Source organism: Cottoperca gobio, chromosome 1, assembly GCF_900634415.1.
Source record: "Cottoperca gobio chromosome 1, fCotGob3.1, whole genome shotgun sequence".
NCBI lineage: Eukaryota > Metazoa > Chordata > Actinopteri > Perciformes > Bovichtidae > Cottoperca > Cottoperca gobio.
Window position 1 is genome coordinate 25,937,392 of NC_041355.1, and position 11,073 is coordinate 25,948,464.

An 11,073-nucleotide genomic window follows, 5' to 3' on the forward strand; every position below is an offset into this window, starting at 1 on the left:
GCATCATAATTATAAAGATATAACAATAGTGCATACAGTATATTAATATATTGACTATTACTTGTAAGGAATCCAATGATAAATGTAAGTAAACTGAACATCTGAGAATACATTTAGGTTACATAAACAACCACCATCATTTCTGCATCATCACATCCAACTTTTGATAAAAGGACACTAACAGAAAGACAGACATGTAGGTCACAGGTCATTCAACAGATGTGACGCAGGCCACACGCTTCTAGTAATTCTAGTTCAGTGTGTGTGTGTGTGTGTGTGTGTGTGTTTGAGATCAAACAGCCAAAAGAGTAAATCCTCTTCAGACACAATATGACCTTTGACACTTGACCTGTGTGTGTGTGTGTGTGTGTGTGTGTGTGTGTGTGTGTGTGTGTGTCCTATTTCTGGGTGGTGGTATTTTATGTACTGCAAATTAAAAGAGAGCAGAGATAAATGACCTATCCACACACACACACACACACACACACACACACACACACACACACACACACACACACACACACACACTCTCTGACAGAGGTAAAGGTTCTACAAAGGCACACTTCCTTTTAATCCTCTTTATATTTGACTATATATCTGCAATAAAACAGAGCTAACTTAAGGAGGAGAGTAATAGTAGCAGCAGTTTTAGTATCAGTAGTGGTGCTGGTAGGAGTTTACTATAAGTTATTTGTAATGGCTGTATCAGAAATAATACTGAAAAGTAAGTATTTAAAGATATTTGTTCATTTTTCATCTGAATTTATTAGTAATTTGCTTTGACTTTACAGTGTCCACAAATCTAAAAGATTAAATTACTTCCTAAATTACTCAAATAATTTAGCAATTTCCAAACATATATATATATATATATATATATATATATATATATATAAATAAACGTTCTGTCAATTGATCAGTTTAGCACCATTGAGAAAAGTCAACTCACTGCTCAGTGAAAAAGATAACGCTGCACCTTGTACACACTCAGAATGCACTACTTGATAATGTGTGTAAAAGAAACCAACTGTGCCGTGGTGAGCTTCTCTTTCAGGGGCGTGCCAGCAGCTCATTTATGGTTGCAAAAACGTCCTTTTTTCACTGAACCCAGTGACTGTAATCTAAACTGTTGAATCACATTTGTGATAGAAAAGGAGTAAAAATATTGTATGAGCATATTTAATGCTAATTCAACCACAGCAGACAAGGCAGTCATTATTGTGTGTTATGCTGGAACAGGGAGTCAACATGTTGAACCACAGCTTATCAGTTATAACATCATGTTGACCTCAAGCAGAGTGCATGGCCATGAATGTATTAATATGTAATAATATGTATTGTTTTTCTTTTTTTTTTAATAATAATAATAACGAACAGCCCCATCCAACACCATGTGACCCACCAGCTCTCTCTGCTGCTGTTGCTTGCTCATGTTGTTGAGTCTGAGGAGGAGTATGTGAGATGATGATGATGATGATGATGATGATGATGATGATGATGAAGGGGCTGCTGTTTATTTAGTCCAGCTCAGACTAGTGGCCCGGGTCGTCGTCTGGTGGCGTCCCAGTCCAGAGCGCCTCACTTAAGCTTGATGGAGATGATGGATGGCCTCCTGAGCCCCAGAGCCTCTGCACTTCATCAGCAAGAGCAGCCACTGCTGCTGACACTGCAACACACACACACACACACACACACACACACACACACACACACACACACACACACTGCGTCTGCTAAAACACACCGCTGATACTACAGGTATTACTGTTGCTACCTCTAGTATTAATAATGCATTTTTATTATGAAACATTACATTATTATTGCTTTTATACAAAGTCTTTGTTAAGAATTTTTATTGTATTGTAATAGAAATAAAAGTGATTATAGTAATATAGTAATTGATTCTACTCTCTTTTTATCAGACAGAATATATATATTATTTTCATAACACATACATAACATACAAAATCAAATCAGTGCCGAAGCTAAATAAGAGATGTATACATTTGTAATAATAAATGATATCATACAATTATTTTATTTTGACGAGTTTAATGTATATTGAATATCGAATACTTTGAGCCTCTTCTGTTAACTGGTGTTTCAGTCATTACAAACTAATGATGTGCAGCCAAACATTGTTTGAACCCGCATAACTTTATTTTAAATTCTAGAGGAGATCCCAAAGTTTCCAAAGACTCCAAATATGTCGAGCTGTAATTTGGGATTTCTGCCTCCCAAGGACACAACTTTGAAATGTATTAGAAAAACTAGAGCGTTTCAGAAACAGATGTATTTTTGATGTTTTTGTACTTGATGAAAAGCAAATTAAGTTCATCAACAAAATGTGAATTTTACAGGGAGTGTTCTTCTACTGTGGCGAGTCCTCGGGAGGCAGACATCACAATTACAGTTTTGGACTCAGCACCTGGACATGTGTACACAATTGAAGACAGAACGTTTCCATTTGATGGAATGTTGCAATCGTAAAAATAATGGTTTGAATAGTTCACTTCAAATGGATAGCTGACAGACTTTAAGAATTTTTAAGAAAATACAACCAAAAACAGGAATGTTAATGAGTTTAAAGCTTACAAACATGGATTTCTTTTAAATATAGTTTTTTATCAATTATTGTCATTGTAGTACATATGGCCTCAGAATGAAAGTTTGACCAACTTGTGCTTTGCAAATGCTGATTTTATTTGCAAAGCATAATTGAAGTAAAGATGTTTGTGTAGAACACAGGACATGGTGGACATGTTAGTAAATGGATGTTGTAATTGAGTTGACCCACAAGTCTTTTAGCATCCAGCAGACTCTAAAGGCAGTCTGGTAAAATGCAACTTGTAAATGAAAAGCACAGCCACATGAAGCAGAGATGGAGAATCAATAACAACTCAAATGAAAGAAAGAGGATTAAGATGGAACGACATAGAGGATATTAACTCATATATCCATTGAGCTGACAGAGTAAGAGAGGGAGAGACGCTGACGAAATTAAAGACACAAAAGAAAACTGGATTTACAGAGAGAGTGGAAGAAATAAAATATGGGAAAAAGCTGAATTGCAGTACATTGCTGTGACCTAGGAATGACTGGTGGCCATTTTATATGAATATATTACTAACAGAAAGTTTCAGTGTGTGTGTGTGTGTGTGTGTGTGTGTGTGTGTGTGTGTGTGTGTGTGTGTGTGCCACATACATCACTTAAGTAAACTATGAGAGTGAAGACATTTGATATAAATAAGGAGGACAATCACAAAGTAAATCATCTTGTGAACCAGGGGTCTTAGCATTGAACTTTAATTTGATATTCTTACTTTGTAATTGAAACGAATAGAGGTAAAAATGTTTTGCACACTGTCATGGCCATTTCTCTTTTGCAAGAATGTGCACAGAAAGCGAAAATGATTTAAATATGTTATTTAACAGGGACCTTGCATATTAAGAAAAATTGCCATGAATGCGCTTACATTAGCCAAAAAGGCTGTTTAATGTGTGTTTCATTGTCAAACTAAAATAATAGATAATATTTATAATGTGTGTGTGTATATACAGTATATATGTATATATATATATATATATATACATATTTATTTATATACAACATCAATGTTAATAGAAACATAACACATAAGATTACAATACACAGATATTAAAATCAACACATAAAAGAAAGGCCACACTTAAAAACATGCAGGTGCTTTCGGACAGACTGGGGATGGAGATGACCAGCAGACGGCACAGACATCTAAGAAGGCGAAAGCAAGCACTTAATGTAACTAAAACATGAAACCATGTAAACGTAGCGAACAGAACATTGACTTCTTAATACCACCGAATCCCATTTGGTAATGAGAACACACACCCATGATGGCAAGTTTAAAGAGAAACAAGAGCTATTTAAAAATATATATTAGAATCAACTTCCTCACTTGGAATCAAATGGAATGAATGAACCTAATCTGGCTTAATCATCACCTAAAATGCACATACATACCACAAGAACCTTTTAAAAGAAGAAGTAACCCTTTCTTCTCCCAATGAATAAAAAGTTAAATTCATAAGCAATAAAATGCACCTTTGCTTTATTCAATACATTTAGTGGTTTTGCTGCTACAGCCTTAACTTAGTCTGGTGTGACAGTAGATATAGTGTCTAATGTCAGCAAACTCCAGCCAGATTTAGATGTTTAAGGACTTGATGACAGTCCTCTGTTTGTTACTCTTTTTATTAATGTAAATTAATTGTAGCCACAGTTGGTGTGTGGCCACAATTAGTCACGTAGTGTGACTTTAAAGTGTGCAGTCAGCATGAAGAGGGGCTGAAAGGCTATATAGATGAAGGAAGGAGTGCTACCTACAGAAAGTAAAACTGTATCAACACAATGTCTAAATAAAGATGTTACAGTATGTCTCCAGCAGTCTGATGTCAGCACAGAAACACTGCAGCGTTGGAACACAGTCTCTCACACATTACCACTTTACAACTGTGGAACTGACCTGTTGTGTATTTTCTAGTCAAACCCATGGTGAAATAATATTATATATTCTAGTATAAAATTCCAGGTTAGGTTAAAAGGCATTTCTCACAGGCTTTAAACACACCTTTGGCCCCTTAACTGCTGTTTCTGTCACAGTGAGCTAAATGAAAGCTAAAGCCCTTGAAACTGAGCCATCAAAACCACAGAAACCACGTCCTCCAAACACACGAGGATTTACACCATTGCTGCTTTCTGTCTCTCTGCCTGCTGCTCTTGTTTCTCGCTCAGTCATTATTCAGACGTGCTGTCAGCCTTCTGCGAGCACTGCTTATACTGCATATGCTTTCTCATAAATTTACTTTCATTACAAGATCCTTTTCTCATGGTATATTGTCATAATGATTAGCACCAGTGTTAGTAAAGATGTTAAATATGACTGACTACTGTATTTGTAGTTTTACTATATTTTAATTTATACTAAAACAAAAGCCTTAAAACTACACAACAGACCTGTATAGAACAATATACAGCTTGTCTGTGCATATGTTATTTCCAAAATAAATAACAATAACTAGTTTAATATTGATTACACATGCAACAATGCATACCTACTATAAGCGTGTACATAGTGATATCAAATAAAGCACAGGGTCCCATACTGACTAATACTTCTATATATTAAGTTCCATAATTAAAGTTACAACCAGCCAAAATATCTCCAGTACAAGAACATGCTAGTGATAAGATGTTTATTTCAGTATTGCCAACTTCTCTCTATTAATAAATATCCCAGGTGGCTGTATGTGTTCATCCTCTCAAGGTTAAAACACTTTCATATCATCAGCTGGATCCACATGTTCTTAGCAAGAAATTATTTCGTTTTTCAATATTTAGAAAAAGATAGAAAGAAAGTTAGAAACAGAAGCTCATTTTAAATTCACCCAAATCGAACAAGAAGCTCAGTTTAACGATAAATAAATAACTTCTAAATGTATAATTGCTTACTGATATGATCCAGCTGTGCCTTGTGCATCTTTCTCTGTGTGAGATGGCCTTAAAACATTTCTCCATTTTTACAGCTGAAAGGTGATATTAATGGAAAGGTTTTCAGTTATGTTCCACTTTAGTTGTGTGCAGCTCCAGGTGGCTCTCATTAGGAGAACACACACGTCTTGTGATTGGATAGGGAACACCTTTTTTCTGCTGCAGGGAAATTTGCTTTAATTTTCCAATATAAATGAGAAGAAATGTCGAAGACAATTCCAAAATGACATCCAAAGCTTTATGCAATATATTTTAAATATCATATTGCCAATAGAATATCAGTATATACTGTAGAGTACAATTGTAGTTAAGTATTCAGACAGAGAGACACTCGTCATGAATTAGGACCTGCACCTCTGATGGATGATATTTAAATTTTAAAGACACAGAAAAAGTGTGTGAATAAATGTGATGATGATGATGATGATGATGTAGTTTGTATTTTTACAGTTAGACAGTTTTGTTTTTCAGAGTTAGCAGAAGTTATCTGGTGTCTGTATAAATGTAATAACTTGGTCTGCTCATTAACATAATTGATATATTAATACACATCAACACAACATATTTCCCTATTGACCACAGCACAGCTGAAGAGTGTGACTTCATCATTGAGTGGAAGAACTCTGTTTTTAAGGCAACTTGGGAAAAACGGCCACATGTGGAGCGGTAGTAGTCGGCTTTCAAAGTGATCGAAAGGACCTATTTTAATTCTTGACTGAATATAAGTAATGGAACAATAGATTATTGGCGAATTGTCCTCCAACACACAGTTCATTGTTACTACATGGTGATGTAAATAACAGATGGAAAATATTGTCTCTATTAAATTGTTTGGGAGAAGTCCCCCCCCCCCCCCCCCCCCCCTTTGGGAGTTTAGAACTTTCAGCCGATTTTACTGCAGAGCCATGGCTGTCCCGTTCATATCTCTTAATATTCACCATGAAATCTTTTCCGTAAATCAAATGGCTGCACTTTTTCTTTACCTGCCAACCTTTGGAGATACAAATGAATGTTCTGCTTCTTGTGTCTCTATTTGTTCTGTTCTGTTATTGCTGTTCCTAACCTATCCTGTAAGTCACATCAGCGTTGTGTATTTATTTATTTATTTACTTACTTACTTACTTACTTACAGGGAAAGTGCACATTAATCAATATTTCAGTTTCCACCAGAATGTGCCAGAGATTGCTAAACAAAAGCATCTGTTGTCCCTGGACAGGTTACTTGCAAAAACAAGTTTATTTAACTGAAATAATGAAAACGGCTCAATCCAGGTTCAATGAACATTTGTTAGTGTTACGTACTGTACATATCAACATGTAGCTTCCCCTGCAGATACACTTCTTATTCTTATTCTTTTTATTTTTTAGAGTCCAGAAAGAACTGTGCCTTGTGTTTGTGTTCAGTCCCATCAAGAAAATGTCATTTAGCTGATGTGTAGTTAGTGTTTTAGCACAAAGTGGGTTGCTGATAAACTCATATGGGGCACTATAATGCTGCATACTGTTAGTGGTATATAGATACATTTAACCATAGTATCTCCCATTGATATTTAGCTGTTGATTACTATTTGAATTACTGTTAATATTGTTTCATTGTTTCCTCTCTATTTTGGTCAGGCCATGCTTCAGGGCTAATTTAAAGAACATATTTGTCAATAGGTCCTTTTTGGATTAAGCGGAAATTCTTCATAAAATTCTTGAAATCCACAAGATGAAATGACAAAACCTTTGGAAGGATTTTGCCATATCGCTATATCAATTAAATTAAATTGTCTCCTGGGTTAGAGTTCCCAAGTTTTCCAGGCGTAAAAAAAAAGATCAAATATCCTATACCTATATGTACCTTTATCCTCCTTCAGAATTATTAGCATATTTCATTTAGATATTTATGCACATATATCTTTTGTAGAGAGAGTAAATGATATGTGGAGACCAAACTGTTTTAGCATAGACCTCCTGTTTCTGCTTTGTTTTGTTTTCAGTGCTCACACTTTTTCAACTGATTTAACAAAAAAAAAAAAGTCCAGTCCAATTACATTGAGAATGAGAGAGGGGAAGAAACGGGAGGCAGGAGTACGAGCAGAGAGGCCAGGAGTGAGAGAAAGAACAGCAAAGTATATCAGAAAACTTTCACAGCTTCCAACACAGTCTGATCTGAGTGAACACTCGGGGTGCAACAATCCAACGAGAGTTTTTGCAGCACAGCAGTAATGAACAAAAACATTCAAATCATTCACCTAAGTAAAAGTATCAATGTCACAATGGAATAGTGGAATAAGAGCACCATAAATCTTCCTGAAATGTAATGAAATAAAATAAAATCATCAAGTCAAATAGAACTGCAACATTTTTTATGTAAGCATAAAAACGTACTGAAATTCTTCAAATAAGTTTCTCTATCTAGACATAAAAGTGACAGAAGCTTCGTTGAGATTGAGCTGAGCCATGCACGTCCAGCAAGGCACTATCATCAAACATGCAAGCAGGCCTTTTCCTTGCTTTCTTTCCTTGCAATAAGCATTGCTACAAATGACTAATCCTAATTTTCCAAAAAAAAGATCAGCGCATTTATTAGAGAAACTGAATGAGTGTTTTGTTTCAAGACCTTGTAGGCAGCTGTTATCCACATTGTTGGCCAGGCTTTCCTCTCTCTGCTGAAGACTGCGCTGCCCATGTCTCAGCTCTTTGTCAGATGTTGTGCAACACTCAGCAGCAGCTGGCAGAGCCACGCAGCTCCAGCTGAGAAGCTCTAAATGATGATTTATTAGTTCAGAAGACGCACAAGGACATGATCACTGTTAGATCACGTTTTCTCTCTGTCTGCCTGTGTCTGTCTGCTGGTAGATTTACTGCTGCCAGTGCAGCTCCAGGACAGCAGAGAGCTGCTAGCTTATGTTTTCATCACAGACACAGGAAGGAAGGAGGAAATTGAACGAGGTGAGCACTGAGCATTATGTGAATGAAAAAAAAGTCCTGTGATGAGGCTAAGATGTAGAAACACACTAGAGAAGGGAGACGGCAGCTGATGCTATTGTATGAAGGATTATTTATATATTTTTATATATATATTGCTCTGTAAATATTTTCTAAAAACATGCCTCAACTACATAAACACTGCAAATTCAAGAATTTAAATCAAATACCACAGTGGAAGCTTAATGCTACAAAGAAACCACACTGCAGGATAGCAAAGTGGGAGAAATAAATGATACAAAGTCAAAAATACATGCAATAACTAAAAATAACTGCAGCTGAAAAGCACTGCACTTTGATTTTACGCAACACCAGGGCTCCAGGCCAGATGGTGTGCTAAGTGGGATAAGTTGAATAAGTCCTAGTTTCCACTTGGGAGAAGTTTTTTTCTAGCAGATCCACTCCAGGCTGTTCTTTTCCATCACAGAAATAGTGAGTTGTGGCAACAGTGCAATATAAGAGCTGATGGGACTGCCTGTGGCTGAAGCCAACCAACCAAAACACAGACTAATACTGCTTCCAACTGTGTTACAACTGCATATGCAGTAAAGTGAGGTTTATTTCTAGAGCACATTTAAACACAGCTTACGATGGCAAAAGTGCTGTATAAAAATGACAGCACCAAAGTGTTATACAATGAAGTCAAACATTTTTATTCATCACACCATGTTCACTTATCTGGGCCATGGGATGCATTTTGCATCGTATACTACTGACAGAAAATAGACTAAGTGTCATATGGTGTGGAATAGATGACCACACTAAAATAAATAACGAGTGAAAGTCACAATATTCATTACACTTCACCATACAACATAGGCTACCAGTAATTGTATCTGTCTGACCAGTTTGAAAAGTTTGTCCTGAGAGTGGCACACAAAAGGACATGTGGGCGTTAACTTCTTACCGGGTGGACGCCCGTCATGTGTTCTTTTACCTTTTCACAGAGGCTGTATCTTTCCCTGTGTTGCTTACAGTCCACCATGCTGGATGTGGTACCCAACGCCACACATCGTTAGAAAGCTTAGAATCTCGTCTATTTAGTGAGCAAAACGCTTTTGAGATCACAATCACAACAGCAATTACAGTAGGCATCTCACACAAGCAAACTCACAATCAAACCCATAACTTTGAGCCAACTCACCTATGAAGTCTCATCATAATCTTGTAATCAGTAATAATCCAGCAAAAACAATCCGGTGTCATTGCAGAGGTCCAATAGATCCATTCCAGTAAAAATACATCAACATTGTCACATCAATAAATGCCCATAAACAGCTGTTGCAACCTTTGAAATCAGCTGATCGATGTGTGTTATTTTTGTTTATCCTTGGTAAAAACTTTATTTGTCGTGCATGCAGCGCTGATACCTAGATTCCAAAATGGAGACCGGACTCTAAGCGTTCGATTGACACCTCATTAGAGCCAATCGGAGCTTCCATGCTTTATCTACAGCCTTCAATAGCCAATGAGTGTCAACTTGATAAGGAAGTGCCTCTTTTGTTTACAGACCGAGCCAATAGCAACTGAGTCTCCCGATGACTGACATATTGTGTAGCCAATGAAATTCGGAACAAGACGATATGCTGCTTCACTGTTATTTTTACAAATGTTATTTTTTATTTTCAAAATTGTATTTATTCTATTCAAGTTCAGAGAAAAATACAAAAAAAGCATAACAATATTACAAAAAATGAGTTTATACTTAATTTACTCTGTGTCATTACTACTGACAGGGAATATGGGTATATAATAGTTATTTATGAGCAATACAAATAATATTTTATTAATAAATATTATAATATCTCCAAATTGCTCAGCTTGTGAACGCCTGGTGTTACTCTTAGAAAAACCTGTCTAATATGTTATGTTTTTGTTCTGAAATTTGAACCCGAACTTGGTAACACTTGATTCCATGTTCCTATTGTGTTTTCCAGCTCTTACCTACCAGCTATACTCATCTTCAGGCATCTTTTTCAACAAACAAATTCAGACGGAGTGTATTTTCAAATGCCTCAAATTACTCAGTGCCAGAAGCACTTGGAGTGATTATTCAGAGAGTTATCTTTTGAATGAGACCAAAATCATGCATCTGGTGCAAATGGTTGAAGAGCAGCTTATTATATACTTTGGGTGTTTCGTTTGTAGGTATTTTCGGGTAAATTCACCCACCTCTTAAGAGGTTAACATGAAAAGGGATTACCATCAAATGTCAAACATCTAATGTCCAAAATGGGACATATGGCCTCAGAGTGGGGCTACAGGGAATCTCAGGGAGGGTCCCTCCTCTGGGGACCATGAGTGTGCTCTGTGAGCTTCATGGAAATCTGTTTGGCCTAATGATAGTACTACAGGAGAGGCAAGGGGTTCTATTCATCTTCTCAGGACCAGTAATATTTATATTAAATGTCCGGGTAGAAGAAAGCAACCAAAAGAAAAAAAGTCTACACCCACACTAGAGCTCTGTGAGGCTGTATTAGACATAATACTAGCCGTGCTTTGTTCTAGTAGGAACCTAAAATACAAGCATAAACCTGGAAATTAGCATGATATGTCCCCTTCTAAAGCTC